The 19,494-nt window shown below is 42.5% G+C and overlaps 1 protein-coding gene across 1 annotated transcript in view; it reads left to right on the top strand.

Moving 5' to 3' along the window:
* The window catches only part of SLC9A9 (solute carrier family 9 member A9), a 595,600-nt gene that overhangs the window by 31,790 nt on the left and 544,316 nt on the right, over nucleotides 1–19,494 (top strand). The gene's annotated exons all lie outside the window — the stretch shown is intronic.

The raw sequence follows: 19,494 nt of genomic DNA, 5'->3' as shown, positions 1-19,494 counted from the left end.
CTATACAACTTTAGGAGAAAATATATATATGACATCAGGATAGGAAAATATTTTTTAATGATATCACTGAAAGCATAAATAATAAAGTAAAAATGGAATAAATTTTACTACATTAAAATAAACTTTTGCATGAAAAAGATACTATCAACAAAATTAAAAGACAAAGTTTAAAAGCTTAAGGAGATCATGAGAATAGAAGAATGTATTTGAAATCTAAACAACCAAAGCAGAATAGTAACCACATTACATTAAGAGCTAATCAATAAGAAAAACTAATACTGAGTAAAAGAGATCAGAAAATTCACTAAAGAGATACCACAAAGGCCAATAAATGAGGAATATATGTTCTTTTAATTAGTAATGAAAAATTTTAAGTAAATGATCATGTGATATCATTTCATACTTACCAGATTGCCAAAAATTAGAAATTTGTTAATACTAAGTGTTGGCTAAAATCTGGGGAAATACTCTTATACTTTACTTTGGGAGTATAAATTGGTATAGCCCCTCTAATTTGGTGATACCTACTGAAGTTGAAGGTTTATATACCCCAGCAGGCCCACTTCTAGGTATTTTCACTTCTGGAGAAACTCTCACGTGTATACACAGACTTAAGTACAAGAATATACATTGCAGCATTTCTAGTAATGGTAACAGGAGAAGGGAAAAAAATCAAATCATGATATATTCATCTCATAGAACATTACACAGCAGTTTAAGTGAATGGATGAGATTCACTTGTATATTGATATACATAAATCTTAAAAACTATGTTGAATGTAAAAGGCAAGAGGATGCCTTTTATATTCAATAAATGTAAAAGGGTATTTATGATATAATTTTAAAATAAATATACAAAAATATTTTAAAATTAGGTGGCTGTGGTGGTATGCACCTGGGGGTCCCAGCTACTTGGGACGCTTAGATGGAAGGATCACTTGAGCCCACAAGTTCCAGGTTGCAGTGAGCTATGATTGCATCACTGTACTCCAGCGTGGGCAACAAAGCAAGACTCTGTCTCAAATATAATAAAGTAAAAACACACAAGCAATACTAATTATGGTTTATGACCACACGCATATGAAATACATAAATACAGTAATGGAAGGAAAGGGCACTGATTATTTCCGGGGCTGGGTGAGAAGAGGAGAAACTTCAACTCTAGCATATCATTTAAAACTTATTTGAGGTGAAGTTAAGCACATACATAAAATAAGAGAAAAACATCTCTGGTTTAGAATTTCCAAGCTTGGTGCTGCCTCTGAACAAGTTGGACCTTGCACATATCTCTCCATCTCTCTGGAGGATTATATTAGGTCAGGATTTTTGTTTTGTTGTTTTTTGTTTGTTTGTTTGTCTTTGAGATGAAGTCTTGCTCTGTTGCCAGGCTGGAGTGCAGTGGCGCGATCTTGGCTCACTGTAACCTCTGCCTCCCAGGTTCAAGCGATTCTTCTGTCTCAGCCTCCCGAGTAGCTGGGACTACAGGCGTGTGCCACCATGCTGGGATAATTTTTTTGTACTTTTAGTAGAGACAGGATTTCACCATGTTGGCCAGGATGGTCTCCATCTCTTGACCTTGTGATCCGCCCACATCAGCCTCCCAAAGCACTGGGATTACAGGTGTGGGCTACCGCACCCAGCTGATACTAGGTCAGGGTTTTAAACCTTTTTTTTTTCAAATGACAAAAAGCCCTTCATTCAAAGAAAATCTAACAAAGAAAGGACTTCACAGTGTGTCAAGCAGGTGAAGTCAAAACGGCTAAGATAGGAATGGAGGGGGCAGTTGTCCCCACTTTCCATTACTGCCACCCTTCTCCCCAACTAGGTGACCTCTAAGACAGCTTCTCCCTCTAATGGCCTAGCTGTCAATGGCACTGGCTGTTGGTCTGCACGAGGTATGACCCATTTCTTTGACAAGTGCCTGCCACGTACGAGGACTCTTCAGCAAGCACCTGGAGAAATGGAAGAATGCTTTTTTACTATGAAACCATCCCCTAACTTGGCCTGTCCACAGATTTGAATGTCTTGAGTAAAATTTCTCCCCATTTTAAAAGCATTCATTTATAATTTTGCTGCTCTTATCACTTCTTTAATTTTCTTAACTTAGCACATCTTCATTATTTTGGCCCTTACCACTCTGTTTCCTGATGTCCTCTCCTACCTCCTTCCTTCCCTTTTGCGGCCTTTGTCCTTTTATTTCCCCTCTCTCTTGTTCCTCCTGTTCATCCAAGAGCCATTTGTCAGGTTCCTGAAAAAGCCACTGCTCAGCCTGCCCCATGAAAGGCCCAGAGCCCACCTTGCCATCACTCATTTTTTCCTTAACCTCCTGTACCCACTTCTTGGTATAAGTCAGTCAGAAATGATCAAAAACCACTTCCTAATTATGAAACCCAAAGGATTTTCCCTTGGTCCTTAAACTCCTTTTTTCAGCAGCTGACATCAGAGCAGGGAAGGTGGAGTCGGTTCCTCCCCATCCATTGTCTCAGCCAGGTGCAAAAACAGGTCCACTTTGGGGGTTTGCATTCTTACATCTCTTTCTGTTTATTGAATTTCAGATACATAGTCAATGATTGGGGAAAATTATGACTAAATGCAATATTATGAAATTATTCTGAAAGAGTGTTTGATGTTTATCTGAAGGTCCAATTTCACTCAGCATCCTGTGTTTGTATTGCTAAGCCTAGGAGCACTGCATGAGGGAGCAGCAGCTCCTTCTCACCCTCCACCTCTCTCTGGCTTTCTGCAGCCCGGGGTTTCATTCTCCTCCTGTCTCTGATTGTTGTCTCTCTCCCTGGTGGGGCCACTGAGTCCCCTCCCAGCATTCTGTCTTTGATCCTTGGCTCTTTTTTATGGCACTCACTTCCCAGATATCCCATCTATGCTCATCAACTCATTTTTTCCATACCGATGATTCTGGATCATTTCTCCTTGGCCCTGACTTTGCCACCAGGCACATACTTCCAAGCGGTGTACAGGCACCTCCAACTTAGTGAGCAGAAGCCTCCATGAGCCCTCAGCCTTTCTGACCCTCTTGCTCCTGGTGAGTTAGCTCCTCCCCAGCCATATTCTCAGTCACTCACCCGGGTACAGAAACATAGATTCCTTATGGAGTTTTCTATTTTTACCTCTGTTTTACCCACAAACCCTGCTAGTCCTCCCTGCCATATGCCTGGCTTATTTTAAGAAAACACATGTTGAGTGAATGGATGTCTCCTGGTCTTGCTTCTTTCTTTCCATTCTATCACAGCCACCTTCATTCACACTATCATTACCTTGTGCTCGTTCTGGTAACTGCAGCCTGGCAATGGTTTCCCTTCATCCAGGACAATCTTGAGGTCTCTGCAAACTAATCTGCACAGACATCTTCTTTAAAAATATATATATTTTTGACTAAGTAATACATTCACATAACCTGATGTTCAAAAAGTACAAAAGAGTATGTGAGAATCTTGAAGCGTTCATTCATTGTTGTCTCTTTTGCCTAGCTTATGTTGTAGCCAGTGGATAAATAGATTCAGGAATCAGAAAGATGGGGATCAAAAGCAAAATGCAAAATAATGGGGCTTGGTCTGGGGCTGTCTTGCTCACCTTTACACCAGAATTAGAAAGACTTACACACCCAGAGAGACCCAGCTGGACAGAATTGTCCTCCATGCTGGGCTCTGCTCTTATAAAGCTTGAGGATGGGAGGAAGAGAGTAGGGATTCACTCATCAAGCAGGCTTATTCCAATGTGAACAGAGGAGAGGGCTGAGAGGCACACACTTAATTCCTCTTCTCCAACTCACCAATCAGACTAGTCACTCTCTATTCCCTAAAAAGGGGTGAATAAAAGTTGGGACCAGGATCGGGGGGTTAAAGCCTTTCCAGTACTCCCAGGCTGGTGTGCTGATGGATTACAGGTGTGTCATGAGATATGGATCTTTCCATCCTTGGATTGAGGATTAGCAGAGCCCCAGACTTGTCCTCTTCAGCCATGAGGACCCTCATTAGAACCCTAATTTCCTTGCAATTTAGCCTCATTGACCCAATATTATCACTTCTGTTTGTATCCTATTGGGGAAAATTCTGGCATGTACTGCTCTCAGCAGTGGTCATCTCTGTATTTATAGATTTGAAACCAGCACAAAGAAGGTCACCCCTTGCCCCTTACTTGGTACACACAGAAAAGTCTTCTGCCAAATGCCCTTCCTACCACCAAGTTCTCCCCAGCCTTCCCCAAAGCAACCAATAGTTACTCTTTCTATGCACAGGTAAATATTTCATGTCCTTCTTTAAAAAAATACACAAATCACAAGATAGGCCAAATACTTTAATAAAATACCATCACATCTCAGCAGCTAAATGTAGTAAATGTTTATTTCTTGTGCATGTCTCAATCCAGTGTGGCTGTTTGGGTCAATGATGGGGCACTGGGTTCCTCTCCTGGGGTCGTTCATGGCTCTCACTTCCTTTAATCTAGTGTCTCTGTTAGTCTCTAGGGATTCATAACTGCTGCTGGATGCTCTACGTGAGCTGAAAAAGGAAGGAAGGAAAGAAAGCATGGAAAATCTGGGGGATTTTAGGGACTAGGAAGTGATAAATATTATTTCCATCCATATTCAGTTGGCCTGGACTCAGTCATATGGTCCCACCTGACTACAAGGAAATGTAGTCTACATGTCTGACCAGGACAAAAAGGAAATGGATGTTGTGAGGTCACAGAGATTTCTGTAACACATGCCAGACATGCCATTCTGCACCTTCCTCTTTTGACTTGACAATACATTTTAGAGCACAGTCACATTATTTCATAGGCAAGCAGTTTCCTCAGCTTCTCTAACAGGTGCATTTTATGAATTATATCATAATTTATTTAACTAGTCCATGGTCCAATCATCCTCAATGCTTTGTTTTTTCCATTATTTCATCTGCAATAAATACTCTTGTAACTGTATTACTCCACACATGCGCAAGCATATCTGCAGGATAAATTCTTAGGTGAGGTGTTACTGAATCAAATGGTATCAACAGTTACTATTTTGATAGCTATTACCAAATTACCCTTCTTAGGAGTAATACAAATTTTATTCCCAATAGTCATTTTATTATTTAATTCTGCTTGTGTAACATATTTTGTCAACAAGTTTGAGTAAATATAGTTTAAATCCAGTGGATCTGAGAGAGGCCCACAATCTTGGTTGTATCCTCCTGTTGGACTTTACCTTCCCCTCTATTCCTTAAGAACCCAGTGTTGTCTATTTCTGTTCCCCAAGTGTTTCTTGTACCTCATATTCTCAAGCCATTGCTTCAATATTTTATTTCATTTAGATTCAGATATAGTGAACACTTCTTTACTTCTTTTTTTAAAATTATTATTATTATTATTATTATATATTTTTTTGAGACAAGATCTCTCTCTATCACCCAACCTGGAGTGCAGTGATGCAATCCTGGCTCACTATAACCTCTGCCTCCTGGGTTCATAAGATTCTTGTGCCTTAGACTCCAGAGTAGCTGGGATTACAGGCATGTGCCACCATGCCCGGCTAATTTTTTTGTTTTTTTGGGTTTTTTTAGTGGAGACTGTTTTTTGCCATGTTGGCCAGGCTGGTCTGGAACTCCTGGCCTCAAATGATCCACCCACGTCGGTCTCCCAAAGTGCTGGGATTACAGGTGTTAACCACTGTGCCGGGCCAGTGAACACTTCTTGAAAAATAGGGCTGGGTACCGAGCAGAACCCTTTAAATTCATTATTACATATAATTCTCAGAAGCAACTCTAGCAAGTAAGCATTTTCATGCCCATAGTACAAATAAGGAAACTGAGGCTCAGAGAGGTTAAGTAAATAGACCAAGGTCATCTAATTAGTAGGTAGTGTATTTTCATTAAGTATTCTGAGAGTTTTCTTTTTTCTGTCACTCTGGTTCTTCCAAACCAAAGCATAACTTAAGGCAGAGAAAAAGAAATGCACACGCTTGAGCTGTCCCTAGGTGTGACCCAAAGCTGCCTGAGCCAAGATGTTTCCTTTGAAGTCTTCTATTTGTATTAAAAATAGATACAGATTTTTAGTTTCACTTTTTCATATATCTGCATTTATTTTAATATTTTAAATTCCTTGCTACCAACTGTAACTGAAACCCCAGGAAGCTACCGGTGTTCTCTGTGGTTTGAGGAACTCTGGCCCACTGCCCCTGGGGCAGACAGAAGAGCATGGTTCTGCACGTCAGTGCCCCACAAATAGACTCTTACCCGTTTTTCAAAATCCAACTCATATGCTGCTTGAACATCAAAGTTTCCTGGGGGATCAGCAAGCCCAGAATGGTGTCCCTGTCATAGAAAACTCTGAATTACAGCTGAGCCCCGGGCCTAAGATGCAATTACACAGTGTCTTTCCTTCCTTGGACTATAACCTTCATGGAGTCAGTCTCTCTATAATATATCTTCAAGTGCTTTGCAGCAAAAAGAGGATTGTTAAATTTTTAATGAATAAAGCATTGAAGATGATTAACACGTTATTGTTAACCGCTTTTACTTTTCCAAAAAAAAAAAATCAGCAATTGCAAAATAGCAAAAGCCTACTTCTTAGTTCCAGCTTCTCTTAAACACTCCTAAATCTTGCTTAAAATTGTTATATTAGCCTCATGTTTCCTTGGAAAGCACACATTTCATTTGTCCAAGCATATATATCCAATTCCCAGTGATGGTCCTGTCTTATTGATTGACACCGGGTAAGCCATTAATTTATTCTCCTGTCTCTGGAAAATGGGGATAATTGCATTTGCCAGCTACCACTTGAGAATGTTGTCAGAATTGATGAAACAATGTTTTTAAAAGACCTCTTTGGAAGGAATATACTATATAAATCACAATCTCTCACTAGGATGGTTGTTTTACTGATTATTTATTTAGTAGTTCAGTGGAACACTGATATTTCTTCCCAGATAAGTCATATTGAGTCAATGGATTCCTTAACAGTCAGACCCAAAAAGAATTTTGTATCTATAACCTTCTGATGAACTTGTAAATTAACTTGGTACCTATCCTTTCTACTCTGGGAAGTGTTCAAGTTGATTATCTCTGTAAATATATGTCTGGGCCATTGCTAGCCAAATACTGATGCACGTATGAGATAATGTTTAAAATATGCTGCATCCTCGTGAACATATTATTTTTCTCTCTCCCATATTATCTTTAAGAATTGAATTTTAATATTTAAAAATCTCACTGCTTTCATAAGACATACATAATGTTTCCATCTCGGAGTTGGAAGTCTGTTGCTCCAAATTAGTCATACCTTGTGTAGTATGACAGAACATCTAAAAAGGAAATGGTGTAAATTTTAAATTCTAGTAAATGTACTCTCCAATTGCCACTAGCCACCAGTGTTAAAATTAGAAATTCAGTCCCTCAGTTGCACTAGCTACTGTTCAAGTGCTCAACGGCTCATGTGGCTAGTGGCCACCATATTGTATAGTACAAGGAAAGCACATTTCCACTATCACAAAAAGTTCTAGTAGGCAGTGCTTGTCCATAAGATTTGTATCTTAGACTAATGAAAGGCTTAAGCTGGAATATTGTTAGCTTTCTGCTCTTCTCACCCATCCCTTACTTGGATTTTTTTCTCTATATATATAATGATTATAGGAATATTATATATATATATATAATGTTATTATATTAACATATATATAATGTTACAGGAATAATGGTGTTCCTGTAACATGTTCCTCATGTTACAATAATTTCTGTTTAACTGTTTGGGCCTTAAAAACAGCCCCACCTCCAAGGCCATGATTTGAACACAAAGTCTGGAGAGAATGACATGTGGAATTCCCATCTGGAGGTTAGTACAGCAGCAGATCCAGCCATTTCTGAGAAATTGTCTGGGTTTGGACTTACTCCCAGAACTCTGATTTAGCAGTTCCTAAGCTTACAGCGAGTCTGAAAAGAACACAAATCTGTTTTGTATATACAAATAAATCCTCGCATGCTGCATGCCATTCTCAGCCTGCCAGTTTCATCTAGTGGCTCCAAAAAATATAATTCAATAGCATATTAGTTAACCTGCATGCAGGGAATGGGGCATTCTCATTATTGAAATGTTCTGGTTGAGTGATTAACCCGATTTTTGCAGAAAAACTGCTGAGGCAAGGGATTTTCTGTCCAGGAGGTTGTGCCACTGTGTTTCTCTCTTCCAGATGATCACAGCTGCACTGCTTCATCCCTCAAGCATTCAGAAATACATCTCTATGCTAAAAACTTTCAAATATGCATTGATAGATTCTCAAAGAATCCTCATAAAAATAGATCAATAATGGTGTTCCTGATACTCTTAGAAAGGGAATGAACTTAGATGAAAAATTAAGATCTTTCCTCAAATTTTGCACAGTTGTGTAACCTTTAGGAGTTTCTGCCAATAGGGCAGTTTCTTCAAATGCTATAATTTGAACATATTCATTCAAATATTTTATTTTCTTTTGTAATAAATAAAATGTGCTTACTAGATGTCAGGCAATGCTTTGAGGGCTTTACAAATATTAATTCATTTAATTCTTACAACATCTTAGAATTAGGTACCACACTATTATGTCTATTGCAAAGATGAGAAAACTGAAGGACAGAGAGGTTAAATAGCTGTCCAAGTCAAGGAGCTTAGGATTTGAACCCAGGAAGCTTGGCTCTGAGTGTCCATGCCCTTAAATACTACTCCAAGTAATTTATATAACAAAAGGAACCTAGATCATGAAATAAAATGATTTGTTTTTCTCTTTAGTGCCTCAGTTTTCATATATTAAAAGCCAGAGGTCTGTGAGGTAAAAGCAGAATCAAAACATTGGTGCTTCTCTTCAAAAGATAATTACAAGCTTTGTACACCAAAAGTCAAATGTATTAAGAGCCCAGAATCAATTGTAAAATACAAAACCTAGTAGAATTAGATTGATTTTCTGAAAAGAAATTAATGTAATACATTGGTTTTAAATATATGACGAACGAGCAGAGATCATCGTTTTCAGCTTCTGAGTTGATTGTTGCAGTCCAAAGTTTTTTTTACTCAGGTTTCTGAATGAGCCAATATAACAAAAGAAATGGCTGGAGTTTAATCATGTCTGATTCATAATGTAAGTAATATAATTTTTCTAGACATGTGGAATATGTGCTAGTGAAAGGAAACCAAAGTTTAATGAGCAGCTACGATTTAGCAGCCATTTGACCTTTAGGCTTTCTTACTACCTAAGCAAAAAACCTGCAAGTCATTTCTCCCTTTCCTGTTATCCCCAACACCTAACTTGTTGACTGCTCATTCTGCCTCCCCAATATACTTGGGTACTGCCTTCTCTCCCCAACTCCAGGCCACCATCCTCTCTCACTGCGATTCTGCAGCAGCCACCCAAGTGACTTTCTTAAAGCATCGAGGTGTTTTCTCATCCCCGCCCAGCCCTCTACCGGCACCTTCTCCATTTGGGACCAACTCCCAGTGCTGCCCAATTCCACCTTGTTCTTCTTCAGCCCCATCACCCCATGCTGTGGCCTTTGCCCACTCCATCCAGCCCCTCTGGTCTTTGGGTTTCTGAACACAGCAGTTGTTTTCTTTTATTATTCTTCTTTTTTAAAGACAGAGTCTCATTCTGTTGCCCAGACTGGAGTGCAGTGGCGCCATCGCGGCTCACTGCAACCTCCGCCTCCCCAGGGGATCAAGCGATTATCCTGCCTCAGCCTCTCGAGTAGCTGGGATCACAGGCATAAGCCACCACGCCTGGCTAATTTTTATATTTTTAGTAGAGACGGGGTTTCACCATGTTGGCCAGGCTGGTCTTGAACTTGTGACCTCAAGTGATCCACACTCCTTAGCCTCCCAAAGTGCTGGGATTACAGGCAAGAGCCACTGCGCCCAGACTACACACAACTGTTTTCTACCTCAGATCTCTGTGCCTGTTATGCTCTGGCTGGGATCCTCTTTCCTCCACTCATCTCCTGTTTTTGTCACTTTTCTGCCTTTGGATCTCAGTTCAAATTTCACTTCCTCAGAGAGCCAGTATGAGGAAGGGTGAAGGGAGGCTCTGACAATGCCCAACTAGGCCCAGGGTAAAACATGAAGCCAAGAGAGGCTTTTAAAATTTTCAGTGGTGAAGGTATCCATCTCCTCAAGCATTTATTATTTCTTTGTGCTATACACATTCCAATCATACTTTTAGTTATTTTTAAATGTACAGTAAGTTATTGTTGACTATAAGTACCTTGTTGTGCTCTCAAATACTAGATCTTATTCGTTCTATATAACTATGTACCCATTCTTAATCCCCACTTGCCCCCCACCCCCACCCCGTAATACCCTTCCCAGCCTCTGGTAACCATCATTCTACTTACTCTTTCTCTCCATGACTTCAATTGTTTCAACTTTTAGCTACAGAAATGAGTGAAAATATGCAAAATTTATCCTTTGGCTTTTTAAAATTTTTAATTTAAAAATCCTTACCTGTGATGTGGGTATAATTCATTCTATTTTAATATATTTGACTCTCAAAAATAAGTTTTTTTTTTTTCCAGTTGAGCAACTATATACTGAGCATTGTGCTAGGCACTGGCAGAGGAGAAGGCAATGCAGACTAAGGCATCACTGTGATCCTTGATATGATCCTAATTTAATGGAGAAACAGTCAAATAATAATCATCAAAGTATGCAATGAAACACAGATGCCACAAAAGAGGGGCCAAAGTGCTGAAAAAGCACAGAACAGAGAGTGGCTGGTTTGGAATGGCAAATCAGGCAGATATCACAGGGAAGTAACTTTTGAGAAGCAGATTGAGAGATGAGTAAGATTTCAGGCTTAAAAGGGGAAGAAAATTGTGAATTAGAGTTGTGAAACCCATACATTTGATTTTGATGAGGAGTCTAATGGTGACAAGCCCTTAGTGGTAAAATAATGAATGCCTGTGTGTGCGGGTGGGGGGCGGGGCGTAGGGGATGTGGGAAGAGGGAGGGAAAAGAATAAAGGATAAAGAGAAGTAGGGAAATAAGAGAATAAGTCCAGGAAAGTTTTAGAGATCAAGTGAGTTTTTATTTTCAGATTTCCGAGCAAAGAGCAGATAGATATTGGATTCACGAATTTCCACATCATTTCTTTCACTCGCGTCCCTATGAAGAGACCACCAAACAGGCTTTGTGTGCTCAATAAAGCTTTTTAATCACCTGGGTGCAGGCAGGCTGAGTCCAAAAAGAGAGTCAGCAAAGGGAGATAGGGATGGGGCCATTTTATAGGATTTCGGTAGGTAGTGGAAAATTACAGTCAAAGGGGGTTGTTCTTTGGTGGGTAGGGGCAGAAGACACAAGGTGCTCAGTGGGGGGAGCTTTTGAGCCAGAATAAGCCAGGATAAGGAATTTCACAAGGTAATGTCATCAGTTAAGGCAGGAACAGGCCATTTTCACTTCTTTTGTGGTGGAATATCATCAGTTAAGGCAGGAACCAGCCATTTTCACTTCTTTTGTGATTCTTCCCTTACTTGGGGCCATCTGGATGTATATACGTGCAGGTCACAGGGGATATGATGGCTTAGCTTGGGCTCAGAGGCCTGACAGTCCTGCCTTCTTATATTAATAAGAAAAATAACATAAAAGAGCATTGAAATGTTGGGACAGCAAAAATTTTTTTGGGGGTGGCATGGAGTGATGTTTCTCAGGGCTGCTTTGAGTGGGATTAGGGGCAGCGTGGGAACCTAGAGTAGGAAAGGTCAAATTGAAGGAGGATTTTGTGGCAAGGGGTGATATTATCGGTTTGTTAGAAGGAGCATTTGTTGTATACAATGATTGGTGATGGCCTGGATACGGTTTTGGATGAATTGAGAAACTAAACGGAAGATACAAGGTCCTAATAAAAGAAAGAGAAAAATAGGTATTAAAGGACTAAGAATCGGGAGGACCCAGGACATCCAATTAGAGAGTGCCCAAGGGGGTTCAGCATAATTATTTGCTTGGTTGGTGAGTTTTTGGGCTCTGTCCTTGAGTTTTTTTATGTTGTCATATACCAGGCCAGATTTAGGTAAAAACAACACTCTGCATTTAAAAATTTACAGAGTCCTCCCTTTTAGCAGGGAGTAAGTCATGGCCTTGGTGGTTTTGAAGGACAACTGCAGCTGAAGAGTCAACTTGGACCTGGAGGACTGATAGTTTGTGATATGTCTGTGATGCTAGCAAAGAAGTCATTAGACAGGCTACAGAAGGTCATGACAGAGATTGAAATGTCTGCTATTCCAGTACTGAGAGCAATAGTGGAGGCAGAAAGTCCTAAACCGACAAGCAAGGGAATTACTGGAATAACTTTTTTGTCATGTCGGTGTCATGAGGGGAACAGGGAGCTCTTCAGTTCCATCTGCAAACTGAATTTTGGGAGTAAGGAAAACTAACGTGCATGTGCCTGTCCAATTAGCAGCAGGTAGACACATGTAGGTAGAGGATCCACAGAGGAAAAAGAGACCTTGTGCAAGGCAAAACTGGAAATGCAAAGTAAAAAGATGAGGAGTGCTGAAAGGGTGTCTTGGACCCAGACTCCTAGGGATCCAGCTAGGGCGGCAGCCGTCAGAGGTTGTAATGGGGACTGATGGGGTAACTGCATAGAGGGGGAGGTTCAATTTTCATGGTGTATGAGAAAACGTTGAGTATCTACAAGCAACCTTTCACTGTTATTTACGAGGCTGGGTATAAGTAAACAAGAAGAGGGCCTGGGAGGACAGTCTGACATTCAAGGGGCAGGTACCCAAGGACAGAGTGAAATACACGGTGTCCTCCTAAGCAATAATTATTGCTAATGTTTTTAAGTTTGCCAGTATTGATAGAAGGCTTATCTGTAATACAGAGCTGGAAGGCTCCAATTGTTTCAGTGATGTGTGTAGTTGGGCTTTGGAGATGAAGAGTGAAGGAACATCGAGAAGGTGAAACGTTACCCAGGGGAATTCCAGTAGGTCTTTGCCAAGAGGTACATAAAGGAGTGGCCACAGGAATAGTAGTTTGTGTTGTGAGGGGTCCAAATATGGGGGGAGTAGAGTTGATATAAGGAGAAAGGCTTTTTAAGTAAGTGTGGAGGAGGGCAGCAGCTTGCTGATGTGAAATGTCTGAGGAGGTCTTGCTGGACCTGTCTAGAAAGTAAATGAGTTCTTCAGGAGGGTAAAGGTGAGGGCTGTTAAAGGAAGCTCGGAGGTGTAGGGAGACAGGAGATGTTGCCCAGTTTGTATGTAAGGCAGGGACAACTGTGTACGTGCTGGAAGAAAGGGAAATGCAAAGCCGGCAATTGTTCAGTAAGGAGGGATTAGAAACGGCTAGGAGAGAGTGAGTAAGGTTGATAGTGTGGTGAAGATGGCTGGGGAGAGGTAGAGGGTGGCATAAGGATGGGAATGAGAACAAGAGTGAGTATAAAAGTAAATAATAGAATTTCATCAGGGTGAAAGTATTGGAGGGTGCCCTGCCAGCAAAGATCATCTGTCCACTCTAAGAGGGAGTTAAGAGTGGTGGTTTGGGGATAGCACCAGGAGATAACAGCTATGATGGCTGGGAAAAATAGTGTAAACCAGCAGTATAAGCAATAGTAGGGCATTTATGAGTAGTTGAGAATGATGAATAGGGGTATGACTAGACAGAAGATAGTAGAGATGACTAGTTTTGGGGGTTCAGTTCAAGTAGTAGGGGTTACTACATAAAGCCCTGTTACAAAAAGTAGGGTAAGGATGAATAGATCTAATGGAATAAAGGGATGTATTAGGCTCATAAGGGTTATTACTGTTTTTCAGAAATGCGAGTGAGTTTAAGGGAAGTAGGTGAGAGTACTTGCGACTTCCAGGAGGAAGAGGAGAGATTAGGCTGGCTGGCTGATGGATACAGTTTTATTCTGGAATGGTGAACCCAGTGGGGAGGATCCTGCAGGCAGATGGCAGTTGGGGTACCATAGATGACTAAGTAGGGTCCAGTCCATTGAGGTTGTAGAGTTTGAGGGGTCAGATTCTTAACAAGAACTGATCATCCAGCTAGGCTGTCTTCATACGGCTGGGAATCTGGAGTAGGCAAGAGAAGATTAGCAGCCTGGTGAATTTCCTGTCTAGCCTGCTGGGGGACTGGAAGATAGTTGCCTAGAGGGCTGGTGTCTAGGATGAGGTTGGGGCCAAGCAAGAAAGTGGGTCCATATAAAAGTTCAAATGGACTGTACCCTGTAGCATCTGAAGGACAGGCTCTAATTCTGAGAAGGGCAAGAGGTAAAAGTACTGTCCAGTCCTTTTTAAGTTGGAGGCTGAGCTTGGTGAGGTATGTCTTTAAAAGACCATTAGTCTGTTCTACCTTTCCTGAAGATTGAGGACGCTAAGGGATATAAAGTTTCCACTGAATACCAAGAGCCTGAGAAACTGCTTGGGTGATTTGACTAGTAAAGGCCAGTCCATTATCGGACTGTATAGAGGTGGGAAGGCTAAACCAAGGAATTACGCCTGACAGAAGGGAAGAAATGACTGTGGTGGCCTTCTCAGACCCTGTAGGAAAGGCCTCTACCCATCCAGTGAAAGTGTCTACCCAGACTAAGAGGTATTTTAGTTTCCTGACTCAGGGCATGTGAGCAAAGTCAATTTGCCAGTCCTGGACAGGGGCAAATGCCCGAGCTTGATATGTAGGGAAGGGAGGGGTCCTGAACGATCCCTGAGGGGTAGTAGATGGAACACTGAGAAGTGATTTCCCTGAGGATAGATTTCCACAATGGAAAGGAAATGAGAGGTTCTAAGAGGCGGGCTAGGGGCTTGTAACCTACATGGAAGAGGTTATGAAATGACTACAGAATAGAATGGGCCTGTGAGGCTGGAAGGAGATACTTTCCTTGGTCCAAGAACCATTTGCCTTGTGTGGGAAGAGACTGATAGGTGGAAGTTTCAGTGGGGATATAGGTGGGAGTGACTGATGAGAAGGAGAAAAACTGGCTGTGAGGGACAGAAGTTGGAATGCTAGCTGCATCTTTAGCAACGTTATCAGCATAGTCGTTGCCTAGAGCAATGGGATCTGATGCCTTTTTGATGGCCCTTGGAGTGAATGACTCCACCTTCCTTTGGAAGTAAAGCAGCCTCGAGAAGAGTTTTTATTAAAAAGGCATTAATGATGGAGGACCCTTGTGTAGTGAGGAAACCTCTTTCAACATATATAATAACATGGTGGTGCAGGATATGGAAGGCATATTTAGAGTCAGTATAAATATTGATGCATAGTCCCTTTGCAAGAGTGAGGGCCCAAGTTAACGCAATGAGTTCGGCTTGCTGAGAGTTAGTGGTGAGCGGCAGAGCTACGGTAGCCTCAATGATAGATGTAGAAGATACTATAGCATAGCCTGCCTTTGCTGGCGAGTGGCGATGACGCCTGGTGGAGCTGCATCAGTAAGTCAAATGTGATCAGGGTGAGGAACAAGAAAGAAGGAAATATGGAGAAATGGGGTGAATGTCAGGTGGATCAGACAGATACAGTCATGGGGGTCAGGCATGGTATCCAGAATAATGTGGGAGGCCGGATTGAAGTCCAGGCCAGGAACAATGGTAACTGTGGGAGACTCAACAAAGAGCGAGTATAGCTGAAGGACCCAGTGAGCAGAAAGTATATGTGTCAGGTGTGAGGAAGAAAATAGATTTTGGAAGTTATGAGAGCTGTAGAGAGTGAGTTGAGCATAGTTTGTGATTTTTGAGGGCCTCTAAAAATATTGGGGCGGTGGCAGCTGCTGCATGAAGACATAATGGCCAACCTAAAACAGGAAGGTCAAATTGTTTGGACAAAAAGGCTTCAGGGCGCAGTCCCGGTCATTGTGTAAGAATTCTGGCTGCACAGTCCTGCACTTTGGCTGTGTGTAATGAAAAGGGTTGGGATGAGTTAGGGAGAGCTAGTGTGGGAGCAGTCTCTAAAGCTGTCTTCAGGGAATGGAAAAAGGAGTGGGGAAAGGATTTAGGATCTATGGGGTCAGCTAGGTTTCCTTTTATGAGTTTATATAATGGTTTTGATAGGATGGCAAAACTAGGTATCCAAAGGCAAAAGTATCCAACCATGCCTAAGAAGGAAAGGAGTCATTGTTTTGTAGGAGTTGGGGTTTGAGAGATCAGTCAGACACGATCGGCGGTGAGAACACATGTGTTTTTATGAAGAATTACGCCAAGGTAGGTAACAGATGGAGAAGAAATTAGAGCTTTGGAGGGGGTTACCTGATATCCTTTGGAGAATAAATGTTGAAGGAGCAGGAGGGTGTCTCACTGGGAAGTTTCAAAGGAGGGGCTACAAAGTAGAAGGTCATCAATATATTGAATAAGGTGAGAAGCAGAGGGGTGGAAAGAAAGTAAATCATGAGAAAGAGCTTGGCTGAAGTAATGGGGGCTGTCCCTGAAGCCTTGCGGCAGCACAGTCCCGGTAAGCTGCTGGAACTGATGAGTGTCAGGGTCAGTCCAGGTAAAAGCAAAGAGAGGCTGGGACGAGGGGTGCAGGGGAATAGTGAAAAAAGCATCTTTAAGATCAAGAGTGGAACAGTGAGTTATGGAGGAAGGTATTGAGGACAAAAGAGTATATGGGTTTGTCACCACAGGGTAGATAAGTAAAATAATTTGGTTGATAAGGTGCAGATCCTGAACTAACTTGTAAGACTTGTCCACTTTTTGGACAGGTAAAATGGGGAAATCGTAAGGAGACTTTATAGGCTTTAAAAGGCCATGCTGTAACAGGCCAGTGATAACAGGCTTTACTCCTTTTAAAGCATGCTGTGGGATGGGATATTGGTGTTGAGCAGGGTAAGGGTGATTAAGTTTTAATGGGATGATAAGGGTTGCATAATTGATCGCCAAGGAGGGAGTAGAGGTGTCCCATACCTGCGGATTAAGGTGAGGAGACACAAGCAGAGGATGCAAAGGAGGCTTTGAACTGGGGAAAAGGCAGCAATGAGGTGTGGCTGTAGTCCAGGAATAGTCAGGGAAGCAGATAATTTAGTTAAGGTGTCTCGACCTAATAAGGGAGCTGGGCAGATGGGGATAACTAAAAAGGAGTGCTTAAAAGAGTATCGTCTAAGTTGGCACCAAAGTTGGGGAGTTTTAAGAGGTTTAGAAGCCTGGCCGTCAATACCCACAACAGTTATGGAGGCAAAGGAAACAGGCCCTTGAAAAGAAGGTCATGTGGAGTGGGTAGCCTCTGTATTGATTAAGAAGGGGACAAACTTACCCTCCACTGTGAGAGTTACCCAAAGCTCGGCGTCCATGATGGTCTAGGGGGCTTCCGAGGTGATTGGGCAGCATCAGTCTTCAGCCGCTGAGCCAAGAAGATCTGGGAAGGAGTCAGCCAGAGAGCCTTGGGCCAGAGCTCCAGGGGCTCTGGGAGTGGCTGCCAGGTGAGTTGAACAGTCCAATTTTCAGTGGGCTCCCACACAGGTGGGACACAGCTTAGGAGGAATCCCGGGCTGCCGGCATTCCTTGGCCCAGTAGCCAGATTTCTGGCACTTGTAGCAAGCTCCTGGGGGAGGAGGTTCTGGAGGAACCTCTGGCAGCTGCAGTTAAGGCATTTGGAGTTCTTGCATGCTGCAGATGTGGCTGGGGTTTGTCTCACAGTGGAGGTAAGGAATTGCAAACTCAAAAATACATTGCTACTTGGCTGCCTTTACTCTACTATTGTACACCTTGAAGGCGAGGTTAATTAAGTCCTGTTGTGGGGTTTCAGGGCTGGAATTTAATTTTTGGAGCTTTATTTAATGTTGGGAGAGGACTGGGCAATAAAATGCATATTGAGAATAAGACGGCCTTCTGGCCCCTGTAGGCCTAGGGCAGTAAAGTGTCTAAGGGTTGTTGCCAAACAGGCCATGGACTGGGCTGGGTTTTTATGTTTGATGAAAAAGAGCCTAAATGCTAACTGATTTGGGGGAGGTCAGATAAAGAAAAAGGAGCATTAACCTTGACTATGCCTTTAACTCCAGTCACCTTTTTAAGAGGAAATTGCTGGGCAGGTGGGAGAGGGCTAGTGGCAGAACGAAACTGTAAGCCGGACCAGGTGTGAGGAGGGGAGGTGATGAAAGGATTGTAGGGTGGAGAAGCGGAGGCTGAGGAAGAATTGGGACCTGGCTCCGCCTGGCGAGGAGCAGCCTGGGGAGGAGGGGAGAGGTCAGATGGGTCTGTAGAAAAGGAATGTTGGAAAGACTCAGCAACACTTGGGGTTGGGACTGAGGGGACAGGCAGGAGGGAAAGGAGCAAGATTTGGGATGAGTTGCATTGGGAACAGAGACAAGGGAGGGACCGATGTGTAAAAGAATGCCTGGATGTCAGGCACCATAGACCATAGTTTGCCCGTTTTACGACAAGAATTATCTAGCTCTTGTAGGATGGAAAAATTGAAAGTACCATTTTCTGGCTGCTTGGAACCACTGTTGAGTTTGTACTGGGGTCAAGCGGTGTTGCAGAAGAAAATAAGATGCTTAGATTTTAGGTCAGGCAAGAGTTGAAGAGGTTTTAAGTTCTTGAGAACACAGGCTAAGGGAGAAGAAGGAGGAATGGAGGGTGGAGGGTTGCCTATAGTGAAAGAGGCAAGTTTAAAGAGAAGGGTAGAGACACGGAGAAGGGGGTGGGGAACAGCACTGGGCTGCTATGTGGGTGAGCAGCCAAAGCAGGTGTCCCCGCAATTGACTTGCCACAAAGGGAGTGTGGGTGAATGACCAAGGCAGGCATCCCTGCAGTGATTGGACACCAATGGAATGTGGGTGAATAATCAAGCAGGCGTCCCCACAGTGATTAAACCCCAAGGGAAGACTGTCTTCCCGAGTCCGTGACCAGCACCAGAGTTTTGGGTCCATGCATAAAATGTGTCTCCTTTGTCTCTACCAGAAAAGGAAAGGAACTGAAATTAAGAGAAGGGAGAGATTGAAGTGTGGCGCCAAGATTGAAAGGAGAAAGAGGTTGAGGGATAGTGAGAGATGTTGGAGAAGAGAGTAAAGAAAGGCTGCTTACCCCATTTAAAATTGGTGAGATGTTCCTTGGGCTGGTTAGTCTGAGGACCAGAGGTCACAGGTGGACCTTTCTCATAGAGCAAAGAGCAGGAGGACAGGGGATTGATCTCCCAAGGGAGGTCCCCCAATCTGAGTCACAGCACCAAATTTCACGTGCGTCCTTGTGAAGAGACCATCAAACAGGCTTTGTGTGAGCAACAAGGCTGTTTATTTCACCTGGGTGCAGGCGGGCTGAGTCCGAAAAGAGAGTCAGCAAAGGGAGATAGGGATGGGGCCGTTTTATAGGATTTGGGTAGGAGTGGAAAATTACATTCAAAGTTGTTCTCTGGCAGGTAGGTGCGGGGGACACAAGGTGCTCAGTCAGGGAGCTTTTGAGCCAGGATGAGCCAGGATAAGGAATTTCACAAGGTGATGTCATCAGTTAAGGCAGGAACAGGCCATTTTTCACTTCTTTTGATTCTTCACTTGCTTCAGGCCATCTGGACATACACAAGCAGATCACAGGGGAGATGATGGCTTAACCTGGGCTCAGAGGCCTGACAATT

Source organism: Piliocolobus tephrosceles, chromosome 2 (genome assembly GCF_002776525.5).
Source record: "Piliocolobus tephrosceles isolate RC106 chromosome 2, ASM277652v3, whole genome shotgun sequence".
NCBI lineage: Eukaryota > Metazoa > Chordata > Mammalia > Primates > Cercopithecidae > Piliocolobus > Piliocolobus tephrosceles.
Note: the sequence above shows the minus strand (reverse complement) of the source record. Positions and strands in the feature narration are given on the sequence as shown.